This window comes from Cololabis saira, chromosome 24 (assembly GCF_033807715.1).
Source record: "Cololabis saira isolate AMF1-May2022 chromosome 24, fColSai1.1, whole genome shotgun sequence".
Classification (NCBI taxonomy): Eukaryota; Metazoa; Chordata; class Actinopteri; order Beloniformes; family Belonidae; genus Cololabis; species Cololabis saira.
In genome coordinates this window covers 6563260-6577768 of record NC_084610.1, presented here as the reverse complement: position 1 = coordinate 6577768, position 14509 = coordinate 6563260, and positions in this window count along the sequence as shown.

Sequence of the window (14509 nt, the reverse complement as noted above, 5' to 3'; positions counted from 1 at the left end):
TTTTTCTCCCAGGACTTGACCCATAATCAGAGCAGAAATTTTCCATCAATCTGGAATAAAAGCTAGAAGGACGCTCTATCGTCTCTATTCATACAGTATGTGCGCTCCTTGTACGGCCCTGTTCGATGTGGCACATCCAGAAGTGTGACAGGACACTCAGGGGACTTGTAAAGAAGACACTGAGTGTGTGTGTGTGTGTGTGTGTGTGTGTGTGTGTGTGTGTGTGTGTGTGTGTGTGTGTGTGTGTGTGTGTGTGTGTGTGTGTGTGTGTGTGTGTGTGTTGGTAAGTGTGTGGAGCTCTACTGGGAACTAGGATTGAAGCAGGAGGTTACAAGTGTGTGTGTGTGTGTGTGTTTTCATCTCAGCAGCTGTGACCCAGCATAAGACATGTTTTTATTCCTTTATACACACCTCACACACAAACGCAAACACACACTTGAACTATCCGCGTCTTTAACAAAATAAAAAGAAAAGAAAGAAAGAGTAGAATTGAGTCTTTCTCAGCTGAATGTTTGAATGAATGTGTTGGGGAGCTGGACATTTTGTCTTCTATTTGTCCTTCATGCAAGGACAGTGAACAAGACACACAAAATACAAACAGATGAATGGAGAAGATTTGCAAGAGAAACAACACAAAAGAAGTTGACCCAAAGAAAATAGAAAAACAAACAAAATACAACATTGGTCACCTCTATAACATTTTGAAAAGGTTATTCCTATTTCATACACCTGAATAAAACCGATTGAAACGGAAGAGAAATAGCTTGAATATAAGATTTTCGAGTTTTTAAGGGACGCAAAGCAATTTAAACAGATGCACCAAAAAGCTCCTCATCAGTTGAAAATGAGGTGAAACAAAAAAAAGCCCAGGTATTAGTACAGTATGAGTGTAGTATTTAACAGGCTGGTGGCATATAAGACCAGACACACTATACCCTGCTGTTATATCAGAATACTCTGCTGCTGGACCATTACAAAGTTCAGGTCTTCCAGATTCCCCTTTCCTTAGCTGAATGTTGTTCTTGCTCTCCAGCAGGTAATATCATACCTGCACGTTGAGTCACTTCTATGTTTGTGTGAGAAAATCACGTTAACTGTTAAATGCTTAGGTAACATGCACCATGACAGATCAGGGCATGGTTTAACCAGTTTTTATCTGAAAAAAAAAAAAAAACTGGGGCTTCTAAAATATTTTCTGGACTTCAAATTGTCCAGTAAAATCTCCTAATTTTTCAGTTTCTGAAAAACTACACAGCTTATTAAAAAAAAGAAAACCAAAAACATAAAAATAACTGACGTTTATCACATATTTATCAATATTCTTTGAATATTAGAATAGTTTATAAGTTTTAAAGATGCTGGTGTGATGTATGGGATGCTCTTGCATTAATCGGTAAAATCACACAGTATATCTCATTGATCTGAATGGCTTGAGCAGTTAAAATGTTGGTGTAAGAGTTTCCTGGAGGATTAACTAAAATCGTGGTCTCTCCTTTGTGATTCATCTCGTGCAAAGTATATCAGTATATCAATCTTAAACTTTAATTGATATTCATGCAAGTATCTGATTTTGGAACATTTACATCTTGGAAGGATGTAAATCAGGACTAACAGTGTGCAGAGGATTATTGGTTATTCTGTTCAGCGGTTTTTTTACCTTCTCATCCAGTTTCCATCTCAGACTCTGTGGTCACTCTCTTGGCTCATCCTCTGATCTCCTCTTTAACTTTTGCGTGCCTCTCATTCACTTCCCTGACTCCCTCCCCTCCTCTTTCCTCCCCTGTCTCCCACTGGCCTCGTCCTGTCCTCGCCTTGCCACTCTGTACAGGGTCCAAGTGACATTTGGCTGTCCCCTACCTCCAGGGGGTCCAGGAGATGCAGACGTTTTTGGCAGGCAGGCACAGGGAAGCCTAGGGGTCCTGACGGGGACTCCTGGACTAAGAAGAGAAAAAGAGACGGTCCACATTATAAACTGCACCCGCAGTCAGACACACATGCATAAGCAAAGACACGCACAAACAGGTCCAAGCGTTTATGTCGCTACAAATCTGCAGCATGTAATGACGGTAAATGTGAGCAGGCAAGGGAAGCTGCCTCCGAGGAAAAGTCTGGACATAGACGGGGATTTGAATTGCAAAACTAGTTCGCTTCTAACTCTTTTAACTCGTTTTCTCACTCTCACGGGGACATCAGACCTGGAAGGAGGGAAACAATCACATGATAGAATCAGCTAAATCAATTTAGATGTGTTATGGAATTAAATGTTCATGAAAGACAGTGACTACGTTTACATGCAGTCAAAATTCGGGTTATTACTAATATTCCGGTTACTGAAACATTCGGAATATTCCGTTTACATGCGTGAGCAAACAGGGTTATCCATTTATACATGGTAATTAATTATTCGGGATATCCCGATCAAACCAGCGACGCGCCGAGAACGTGATGACGCAATTAGCTTCATTTCCGCTTCCTCTTCCTGTATCCAAATTCAAAACAAATGCTGCTTCGTGCAACTTTTCGCTCACCTTCTTGTAAATCTGGCTATCCCGGTACTTTCTACCATCTACAAATGCCAAAATGTTCATATCCTTCACTACATTTATGAAGTGATTAGTCTCCTCCTCACTCCAAAAGTGTGGCGTGGTCTTGCGTTTCTCCGTGTTTAGAAGTACTTCTCGACTCAAAAGACCAGGATTCCTTGTGAACAGAGCATGCGCAGAAAACAAATTCATGTTCTGTTTGATCGGGATATCCCGTTTGGCGTTTAAATGACCGAATATTCAGGTTTTAAAAGGAGTTACCCAAGGGTCATATTCGGGTTTTTAAAAACCGGAATATGAGCAAATTCGGGTTATTCAAAGGGGTTATTGGTGTTTACATGGCCGTGCAAATATTCGGGTTTTAAAAGGGTTACGACATGTGATGATACTAAAAAATATATATATGTTCTAATAAGTTTTAAGGGCAAACATTCCTTACTACAAGGTAAGATGTAAGGTTCTTTATTTGTCATTGAGCCAGTGCCCCGACACAATGATATACATTTCAGTACAACCCGTCCAAAGAGGGTCATGTCATGGGTTCACCTACATGATCCCTCACTCTCCTGTCTTAGCAGATCCTGCCACGCCCACTGGCCCTGCTGTCTTCTTTCACCTCCCCTGCATGTGTCCCACCCCTCTCCTCACCAGGGGCCTCATGATCAAAGAGTGCGTGGATTTCAACGTGAATCCGTGCGTGGAATTCTTGCATACGCAAAAAAAAAAATTCAGATTTTCAGAACTGTGCGTACGCCCAAATCCACGCAGGTTTCTTTGAACATCGTAATCAACGTTGATTTGAACACACATGCGGGAGCACAAAACTCCGCCCTGTCTCCTCCCTCAAATAATTATATATGAATATGATAATGAGGATAATTATACATTAAAAACCGCTCATCTTAACAAGGAACTTGCAAAAACAAGTAAAACAAATTTAAAAACAAATCTGTTGTGAGCTGGAGATAGTCCTGTCAAAAGTTGAGGCCTGGAAAAATAATTTATTTGGGGGCATTTCTTCCGATTTAAGCTGCATTACATTATGGGTAATGTTGTTCTTTGGTTTGTGTTGCGTTCCGTGAAGAGTTGTGGTTTTATTATGATCATACGGGTTTGTGAATGTTTATGGGCTGCGTTAGTGCATCATTACACTCTCCTTTTCTTGTTTGTATTTTAAGAACTGACACCAGAACTTAAGTTGGTGGATGAAAAACGGCTCCTCGTTCCGCTTTATTGTCACGCGTATTATATACTAATGGATTAAGACCAATGTACACGTATATTGGGTCCTACACATTGTGGATGTCTGCGATCACCTCTCTCATAAGTATAACAATGTGAACAATATACATTTATATTTAAAACATGAAGCATCAGGATCTGATTCCTCTGCTGCAGAAATAAAGACAACTTGTGCCAATGGGATTATTGAGGTGCAAACGTGAGAAATAAAGAGCAAAGTTGCTGTAACTCGGAGTGTTGCATCCACAGGAGGAGAAACCGGTCTCGGTCCCGGCCTCCATCACCGGAGAAACACTTTCTGGACCTGCAGCTCCTGCAACTGACTAGATATCAGACTCTGAAAGTCGCTTCAACATCCAATAACAACTTTATCCATATATTTCTGAGTCACATCAGTTCGTACCACCCGACCTTTCCGTGACATCTTAGTTTTATTTTAAAAGACAACTTTACAGAACTGGTTCTTCGCTGCAAAATGTATTTGAATGTTTTTCTGTCCAGACACATTTATGGGATGTTTTAGGATCTGGCTTTAATCTCCAGTCCTCGTCCTATACGGTCGTCATGGTGACAGATGTCCGACCTGTCACGACTCCAGCTGAAAGATCATGTTGGTCTGAACCGGAGCAGCTGGTCCAGTTCAGGACAGAGATCCAGAAGATCCTCTTGGTACCTAAACCAGCTGATGGTCCAGTCTTAGTCCTGGACCAGCAGGTCCAGACTAAACCAGCTGATGGTCCAGTCTTAGTCCTGGACCAGCAGATCAGTGTGATCTGATGCAGGGCTGTACGCTTACTTTTTTGAATGGTAGCACTGGTGCTAGCAAGTAAAAAATTTTAGTAGCACAAATAAAAATTTACTAGCACACCCGGGTGGACAGTTAGTTAACCTGTTTATTGTGAAATCCATGTTATATTCATCAGAACTTAATTTACATGTTGAACAGCAAATAAACCGGTTCATTCCATGCTTGTTCTTAAACTTGAGACACAAACTGTGGCCACTCCTTATAATTTGGTCGCCTGGCACGTTTAGATGAGGAAAGCCAATGGACTGCAGAATTTGTTGGGTCGAATGTTTCTAACGGACATCCCTCAGTGCTGATCCGCATGAGATCCTCCGTGGTGGAGACATGAAGACTGCTCCGGACAGAATTTTTAATTCTGTTCTGGGCGGAGAAACCTCTCTCACATTGGGCAGAGGAGATTGGAAGCAGCAGCATGATTGCAACCAAGTGCAGGATGTTCTGTAAGACAGAAACTATATGTAAGTTCTGTTTGAATATATTATACTAATTCTAGAGATATTATTATTGACATACCTCAAAGTCATGTTTGTATGGCTCTTTTGTCAGAAGAGTCTGCCACAAAGCTAGGTAGCTCTTGTCGCTGAAGGTGCTGGCAACGAGGACCTTCAGATTGTGCCACTCCTCCTGCACTTTGTTAGTGTTGCAACCTCCTCTATGAAAATAGAGAAGTGTGAGAAGTGTATGAAGAGAGGTAGTTATTGAGGTAAGTAGTTCCTTAATGTGTGAGTTTAAATTTAAAGTTTAAATCAATCTACTCACTTTTTAAGGATGTCAGCGAAATGTTTCAGGAGGACATCAATGTCTTCAATGCCATAATCCAGCAGCTGGATTTGACTTTCAGGCCAGGCATCGTGGTTGAACACCCTGAAGCATTTGACTGCATTGGAGGCTTTGTCATCCGAACTGAGCAAACAGCCAAAGCGAGACTTCAGTTCTCCAACAGCTATATCCACAGCTGTTATAACATGTTTGCTGTTCAAGGCAAGGTTGGCACCATCTCCTTTCAGCTCCATTCCCTGGAGAAATGTACCGGTAGTACAAATATAATCCATATTAATATCATTTTTAACATAATATACAATCCCTCATTCAATAATAATATAAAAATATTGCAAAAGATTTATTACTGAAGCAATGAATTTTAAATATTAATATATTTACTGTCAGAATATCATACAGCCCTGCCATTCCTTTCTCACAAACCTGAAATATGACTTTCCCTGTCGCTGTCTGGGTGCATGCAGTGAACCTCTCTAACATTCCACCTCTTTTTGGCCTCACTTTCATGCCCTCCAACTCACTCACTGTCCTCTGCAGCTCAGATGTGGCTTTTGGGAGAATCAGGTCATTTTTTTGAAGAGTGCAGCTAAGTCTGCCTAGCTCATGGAACATGTCAGCCAAAAAATGGCTGAATGCACAAAAGTGTGCAAGTTCCATCTCACCCTTGACCTAAAGAGCAAGCAATTAAGAGTTTTAATTGAATTATTTTTTACAACAATTTGTCTGTGAACACAGTATTTAAAACATGAAATAATAAAAATAAAATAGTTTACTTTTCTTGCCCTCCCTTGCACATCAGCAGAGGTAGCAGAGGCAGCAAGGTGGTCCATGTGTTGCAGTGTTGCAGCATACTGGCCACTGTCCTCAGCAAGATCCCCTGTCTTGGATGGCTTGAGCAGAACATTCAAAGCTCGCTGAATATGTGGAACCCAGCGTGTTCCTCTCACACTCGATGGGTTACAAACATTTACTCCAAGTTCTGTTCCCAAGGCCTGCAACTCTCTCCGTGACTTCGGGCTGTAGTGGTACGTCTTCCACACAAGGTGCAGCAGCTCGTACACCTTGGCCACCATAGGCTCCTTTTTCTGGAGGGTGAGGACTGCAAGCTCTAATCTAAATATCAATTATAAAGAGAAAAGGTGAGGAAAAATAATATGAGGAGGCTGGAACAGCATAGGACTAACACAGAGAATTACACATACCTGTGAGCCATGCAGTGAAAAGGAATCACATGATCCCCAATTTCTCTTTTTAAAAGAGAAATAACTCCTCTCTGGTGCCCCATATTAACTGCAGCTCCATCAGCTCCGAATCCAATCAGCTTCTCCATCCAGCTGTTGGTGTCTGCACCCAGTTCATCAAATGCTGCTTTCGTGGCCTCCAGTACGCCTTAAAAATCCATCAAGGTTTTATAACATAAACAGTGAAAATGAACAGTTACAGGAGAGACACCACAGGTGAATAGAGTATTGTTTTTAATTTATATTATCATGAAATTTGCCCAGTTGTTTACTATAAAACAAAAACATTAAAAATTTTCTGAAATTCTGTTTAAATATGCAAATGAGTGAGGCATTGTCTACTTAAATATACATCAGTTAGCATACACTTCCAGAACATAAATCTGAACATAAAGCCTGGTTCAAAACTCTTGTTTCATTGTGTTGAGATATTACAGAGGGAATTATGGATATTTTTTATCACTCCATATATCAGAAAATACTGTCATCTGTTATTTATCAATTTCCCCTGTGTCTTTAATAATAAAATGTATAAACGGCCATTTTTTTGTAGTGTGTCACTCTCCAGGAAAAAAAATATACGTGACAAAAGGGAGTACAGTATCAGCAAGGGGCGTGTCTGTTAACAAATTATGTAAATATAATACTGATATTTACCGACCTTTTGCGTGAGCGTGCTGTACTTCTTGCTGTCCGACAAGTTTATTCACTGGTTTCCCGTCTTCAATGAGCCGGACATACACCACCTCACACTCTTTTGTAGAAACGTCTGTGTCTCCATCAATCATAATGGACAGATAATGCGTGTGCTTCACTTTAGTAGCAAGTTCACATTTCATTTCGTCCGCTATTTGCCCTATCATTTCAGCACAGCGCACGTGATTGTCATATGTTGCACTGATATTTATACCGTTCTTCTTGTGGAGCATTAATAATGGGGCGAATTTAGTGAAGGGCAGCTCCTCTTTTGCGATACAGTAGGCAACGTTCATCTTTATTTTCATTTCTCTCAGTACTTCCTCGTTCATCTTACTGAGTTGTTTGTTGACGGCAGCGGGGACAGTCCCTGCGCGGCCCGGCTGACTTGAGGCGAGGTGCGCATCTCTGCAGGCAATGTGTCTTTTTGTAATGTTATGTTTGGAAACGTTATCCCGTTTAAATATTGTATTCCCTGTAACGTAGGGCGTCTTCCCTGCCATCGCGTCACCCGCCTTCATACAGTAATTACAAAACATTGCATTTTTGGCCCGATCATAAATAAGCCAAGGGAAGTCTTTTAACCACTGCGGGTTGAATCGATACGTTTTTGAAAAGTTATCAGAGGAGACTGCCCCGTCTGATGACGAAGAGATGAGTTTTGAAGGTTCAGACTCCTGAACGCTACTTGCTGTAGCAGCAGATGACTGCTCCAAACCACGTCTTTTTTCTTGGATCTCGTCATTGTGGCTGGTTTTGTTGATGGTAACTACCGAAAAGTATCTTTTCATTTTAATGCTCCGTTATTAATGTTGTTATTATATTAGCTGGCGTAGTTTGTGAATGTAGATTGTAGTAAAATGTTGCGGTTTCCCGGTTCAGCGAAGGTGGAGGTGTTACTAGGAAATGTAGTTCTAAAGTAGTTGAACTGAGATGGAAATAATGCACTTAGAACTACAACTCCCACGAAGCCGTTTTCACACAGTCAAGAGACATTCATTCATTCAGACTTTTTTTTTTTTCCCCAGCGCGACTCAAGGCTGATTTATGGTTCCGCGTTACACCAACGCAGAGCCTTCGGCGTAGGGTACGCGGCGACACGCACCGTACCCTGCCGTCGCCGCGTCCCTTACGGCGTAGGCTGTGCGTCAATTTAACGCGGAGCCATAATTCAGGCTTCACTCGCACAAATGCGAGTGGATACATATTTCTCTTCGCACCGGATGATTTTTATTAGCAAATGCGATGAAAACTGTCGCACTGTACAGCCCAGTGATGCATCAGCAGGTTCCTCTAACGGAGCCAAAGCTCCATCAGGATTTGCTGGTTCCATCGTTGAGCTCCTGCCTTTAGTTGTTTGTTCAGATCATGTGGTTGATTGTGAGATTGTTGCAGCTCCACTCTTGTGTAACTTATCTGGTGATGTGGGGACTGTCGTGTCCTTCATGTGGTCTTGAACTTATTGTTGACGTTACGTTTCCTCATATTCTGCAATTCACTGCATCACCAGTGAGTGTCGCCAACGGACAAAACCTCAGAAAAGTGCATTCGCCAGCCTTGGTGTGTGCGTGAACTTTCTACGTTGAAATCTTTTTTGAACATCCGACCGTGAGCGTAGAAAGTTGCGTACGCACGTTTTTTGTGTGCCGCACGTTTTGTAAATGAGGCCCCTGGTGTTTGACCCCCGCTTGTTTTCTGTGTTTTTGGGTTCCCTCGGTTCTGAGCTGTGACACTTTTGCTGTAACAAAGACTTATGATTATCAGATAAAACACTAAATCAACTGATACGTGAGCCGGGAAGAGAGGAATTTTGAGCACTTCCTTGCATTCAATGTTCAAAACAGTAAAACAAGGAGGTTCATTTTGATCTGTTTTCCAAAGTTTGACACGATTTCTTGATAACTGAACAAAATGTCAACAAAAACAAAAAACAACTAATACACTGGAAAAGCTGCATTATTGCACTTGATCTCAGTCTGTGATGTTCTGGTGCACAGGGAAATTGAAAGGCACAAGAAATGAGATATTTTCAGACTGAAGCAGCTCCAAGCAAAGTAACAAGCCCGAGTTACTGTAAGTGTGAGTTTTTGAGTTTGTAATTACATCAAAGCACCAAATATATGCTTTCAAGCAAATAACTTTTTTCTTTCATGTGTTAATATGTGTCCTTTTAAAGGTACAATAGGTCATAATCTCTGGGTTTGGTACCAGAGCACCAGGTTATCAGACCAGAAAAATAAAAATAAAACTTGGAGCAATTATAGGCCTTCAGCTCTGATAAGCAGAGCTATACTAGAGGTTTAAATATGTTTTAGTGGTAGATTTTAGTAGTTTGTTTGTTTTGGTTCATTAAAGTCACTGAAGTTGATTTGGCTAATACAACAGAGAACTTTAAACTCACACGCAGATCGCGAGTTTCCTCTCTACTGAGGATGTCATTTTTCACCTTTATCTCAATATGGCAAACACTGGTTCAGATCAACTTCTTGTCTCTTTGGTCCTAAATTGCTGGTGGGTTGTTTCAGGTTTACCTGAGACGGACTGGTGACACGTCAGCGATGTAGCCCGTGTTTTTTTTCCCACTGACGGCTGGGAAAGGCTCCAGCTGACCCCCGTGACCCTGTACAGGATGGAAGAAGGTATAGGTGATGGATGGATGGATGGATGGATGGATGGATGGATGGATGGATGGATGGATGGATGGATGGATGGATGGATAGGTGTGGATGACTGAGAATCTACATGTACACAAATCTTATAGTTTATTCATTAAGTATTAGATTAAAAAATATGATTTGAAATATGTCAATAAAAATAATGTTGCAATAAGTACATTTCAAGCTCCACTACAGCGTAAGGTCTTACTTATTCACAATCTTCGGCGGGTGAGACAAACTAAAACCAGGTCAAATGTTCACTTGCTTTCATGAATTTGCCATCAAGTTATAATCTGCTCAATTTTTGTCTGCATGGTTGAGCTTTCTGTTTAAATATGTGACTGCAGACAGAAACAGAAATTAATCTATGTAAATACTTGTATGCTTCTGGGCTGAAGGGGAACGAGAACAGGTAAATATTTTTAAAATTATTACAAATAAAAATAATCCAGAGGCCTGTTCATTCTCACACAGATGGACAGTTTTGGTGGTACGGCTCTCCTCTTCTTCCACCACTGAAACCACTCATCCGTCTATTTTCCCACTCCGCTCTGCTCTGTCCCTCAGGTCTCTACAGAGAGATAATACACTGGTCATCAGGGGAGCGACAGAGCGAGTGGAGATGGAGACGCAGGGCTAATTGCGGGGTGTCGTAGCACATCGGAGCGGCACTGCCCACAGTTTCAGCCCAACCGTAATTACCTGGTAGACGCAGATGTTTCACGCCATTGTAGTGCACCCATGGATGGATGGAGAGAGAAAGGTGGGGAGACAGAGAGGTGTGTGTGTGTGCGTGTGTGTGTGTGTGTGGGGGGGATTTGGCAGGCAGCTGTAAACTTCTGCATGCATGCAAAGAAACGGAGAGCACTTTCTCCATTTATTCAGACTTTTTTTTATCCTTTCTTTTATTCATCTCTTTCAATCCATTATCAAATCAACCCTTTTATACCTTGAATGTTGATGGCTGATAATAATTCTTTGTGTGTGCGTTCAGTGTGTGTGCATGTGTGTGTGAAGAGTGGAGCCTTCCCACTGAGGCAGAACAAAGTAGCATAATAACTCAGACACTGAGCTGACCCTCTCTGCTGCTCTCAAGTACACTTAATGGTTCTGTGTGTGTGCGAGTGTGTCTGTCTCTGTGTGTGTGAGCATGCATGTGCATCTTGTACATCTCCCAGCCCGCTGAATTTGAACACCACCACACGCACTTACCCGACTATGTGTGTGTGTGTGTGTAAGAGCGTGTGTGCGTGTGCGTATGTATCCATCTATGTGAATTTATCTGATTCTCCAACATATGTGTGTGTGTTCAAATTGCTGATCCCTCCAGGGGTGAATTGTTATGGATGCTGTTCTGCTCAAATTACTGTTATTTGTTTCCTTTAAAACAAGCTAATTGCAGCATAGGCAGTCGCTCTGCGTGTACGAGCGTTGGTGTGTGCGTAGACTTGCTCACTTCCTTGTATATTGTCTGTTTGTGTCGCATTGCAGACCCCTCCAATTTCTTTAGCATGGACACATTTTCACTCTGGCGTCAAAACTCATTCTGCTGCAGCTGTTGGGCAGCAATTTGACTTTTTAGCCAATTCTCTCTTTTTTTTTTAATGGTAAACTGCACTGCTCAACAAAACCGGAAAAGAGATTATCTACACATGAATTGCAAAATATATCAGGTTTTTGGTGTTTAGAGTCGGTTTTAACGTACAAATAAAATGCAGTCATTTGCTTGTCGGCCTTGTTTATTCCTCTGAATTTGAATTGAGCCCCGTTAAACCAAAATACAGGTGTGAGAGGAGTTCAGTGAGGCCGTGCAAAGTGACTTTTGATTGGCTCCAAAAAGATTCTGGAAAACCGTCTGGCAGCTCAGATATTGAAAGCAATGCTTTACTGACAGTTTGTGGGGTGAGGGTGGGCTGGTGTTGACCTTAACTAGCAATGCTGTCAGACGGTGTAGCAACAAGCCTTCCAGAGGAAGCTGAGTCTGGATTCTAGGATGGGTTTCCCTTAACAGGGGCTGAGCTCACCAAGGTGGTGATTGGGGTTTAAAGTCTATGCAGGTGTGCTGGACAAGAAAGTCTGGTATGGTATACTGTACATTTTAGCCAGAATCTTCAGATGATTGAATATCTGTATCAGGTGTAGGAAAAAAGTTCTCAGATATCAGAAAAAACCCCAAAGAAAAAAAAAAAAACAAACAAAAACAGAAAACAATGTACATCATCATTATGTGGCAAAAGCAACAGCGGTATGCTGTAACATAAACCAAATGTGATTTTGTATCCATGTGAAATGAAGGTAGAACAGATTTCCCTTTGCTTAAGACCACTGTTGAATAACAACTCTATCTGTGTATCTACGAAAGGCTATGTCTGACAATAATTGTTGGACTGATTTTCTACAAAATCCATCCGTGCTTATGCTTGTTGGAAACCAAGGACACGTGCGGGGTGGGGAAATAACAATGAAGAATAAATGGTTTTCATTTATACCAAACTCAGGTGTACACTTATCTACATGTTCTGGGTCTCTGGAAAGCGCCTAGAGACAACATTTGTTTTATTAGACGCTATACAAATAAAATTGAATTGAATCGAATTGAACTCAGCAGAAAATCCCCCTGAGTGGTTTCAGGAGTAGAAAGGGGCTCTTTAAGTATGTTTTTTTGTTTTAAACATTTATCAATATTTCATACTACAATACTACTACTACTACTACTGTCATTTAGCAGACACTTTTATCCAAAGCGACTTAAACACAAGCACAGAAATCACATAGGATCATACAGAGATGTTTATAGTCACACTGCAACCTGAGAGGGGGATGAAAAGGGCTGAAACGCCCAGGTGGAAAACCGAATCTAGGACTGAATCTAGATCCTGGTCCACAATATTGTGGGTACTCCTTTCAGTCCTGCCATCTTCAGTGTCTCTCTTTAAAACTACTAACCATATGTAGGTGTAATATAAGATGGAATTTGGTTTTTAATTTAAGAATATTTGACATACCGTAATTCCTACAGCACAACCAATGTAAACAAGAATGATATTCTACTTATTACCATAAAATATACTTTCTAATGTAATAAAACAACACCCTGACGACCTGAGGGTTCTGGTTGGTTCATAATGGACCAGGAGATCAGAAACGTATTTTGGCTCTAGACCATTCTAGAGATTTATAAACCAAGAGCAGGATTTTAACATCTATTCTGTGACAGACAGGAAGCCGGTGTAAAGATCTAAGAAGTGGAGTTATATGGTCCACTCTCTTGTCTCGGGTGGCATCGTTCTGGACTGCAGTTTGATGGATGTTTCAGGGAGACCCATGAGAACAGCGTTACAGTAGTCCAGTCTACTGAAGATAAAAACTGGACAAGTTTCTCTAAGTCCTGCTGGGACATCAGTCCTTTAATCCTCAATATGATCTTTAGGTGATAACAGGCTGACTTCACTACTGTCTTAATGTAGCTGTTAAAATTCAGAACCACTCCCAATTTCTGGCTTGGCTATTGGTTTTTAGCTTCACTGCTTGATGATGACTGCTGACTTTTAATCTTTCTTCCTTGGCTCCAAAAACTTATTTTGGTTTTGTTTTCATTTACCTGAATAATTGTAGTAACCTAAAGACACAAAGTGGTATTTGTCTTTTTGATAGGACTCCAACCAGGTGAGTGCTCCCAACCAGGTGAGTGCTGTGCCAGAAAGTCCCACCCAGTTCTTCAAGATGTTGTGGTTGACCATATCATCTTGAATGCAGCACTGAGATCCAGTAAGACTAAGACTGAAATGTTGCCACTTTCTGTAGTGGCAACAGATGACATTAAGGAGCTTTACTAGCGCTGCCTGAGTGCTGTGGTGAGGCTGGACACCTGACTGGAAGACATCAAAACAGTCATCAGGGTTTCCTGTTGGGGTTTCTCTGAGACTATGGGATACTGGGTCAATTGTTACAGATCATTCAGTCCCTCTTCATTTTTTTTTTCTTTTTTCCCTTGTCTGCACACATATTAATGATTGATACCATGACGGTAGAAACCAAAAGCATACACATGTGCATTATTACTATATTTAATATATATACATATATATACGCATACATATGCATACACATACATAAATATACACATACAAACCCAGTGATTTTTTTTTTTTTTTTTTTTTTTTTGGGGGGGTGGGGGGCGGGGGTGACGACATCCACTGCCAATCCAGGAAGCAGGAACACATGGAAACACGCACTGGAAATCTGCAACAAAAAACCACAAACAAAACACGAAACTGGCACAGAGCCAACCAAAACAACAACAGCAATCGACCCAAATCTTGAGATCTGATCGCAGTCTGAGCTAAGCTACCGCTACCACTACCTAACCCCACAAACTAGAGAGCCAGCATGCAGGTGAACAAGCCAGTGTGTATGTCTATGTGTGTGTGTGTGTATGTATATGATCATGCGTATGTGTGTGTGTGTGTGTGTGTGTGTGTGTGTGTGTGTGTGTATATGTTTGTGTGGCTGTGTATATGTTTGTGTGGCTGTGTATGTTTG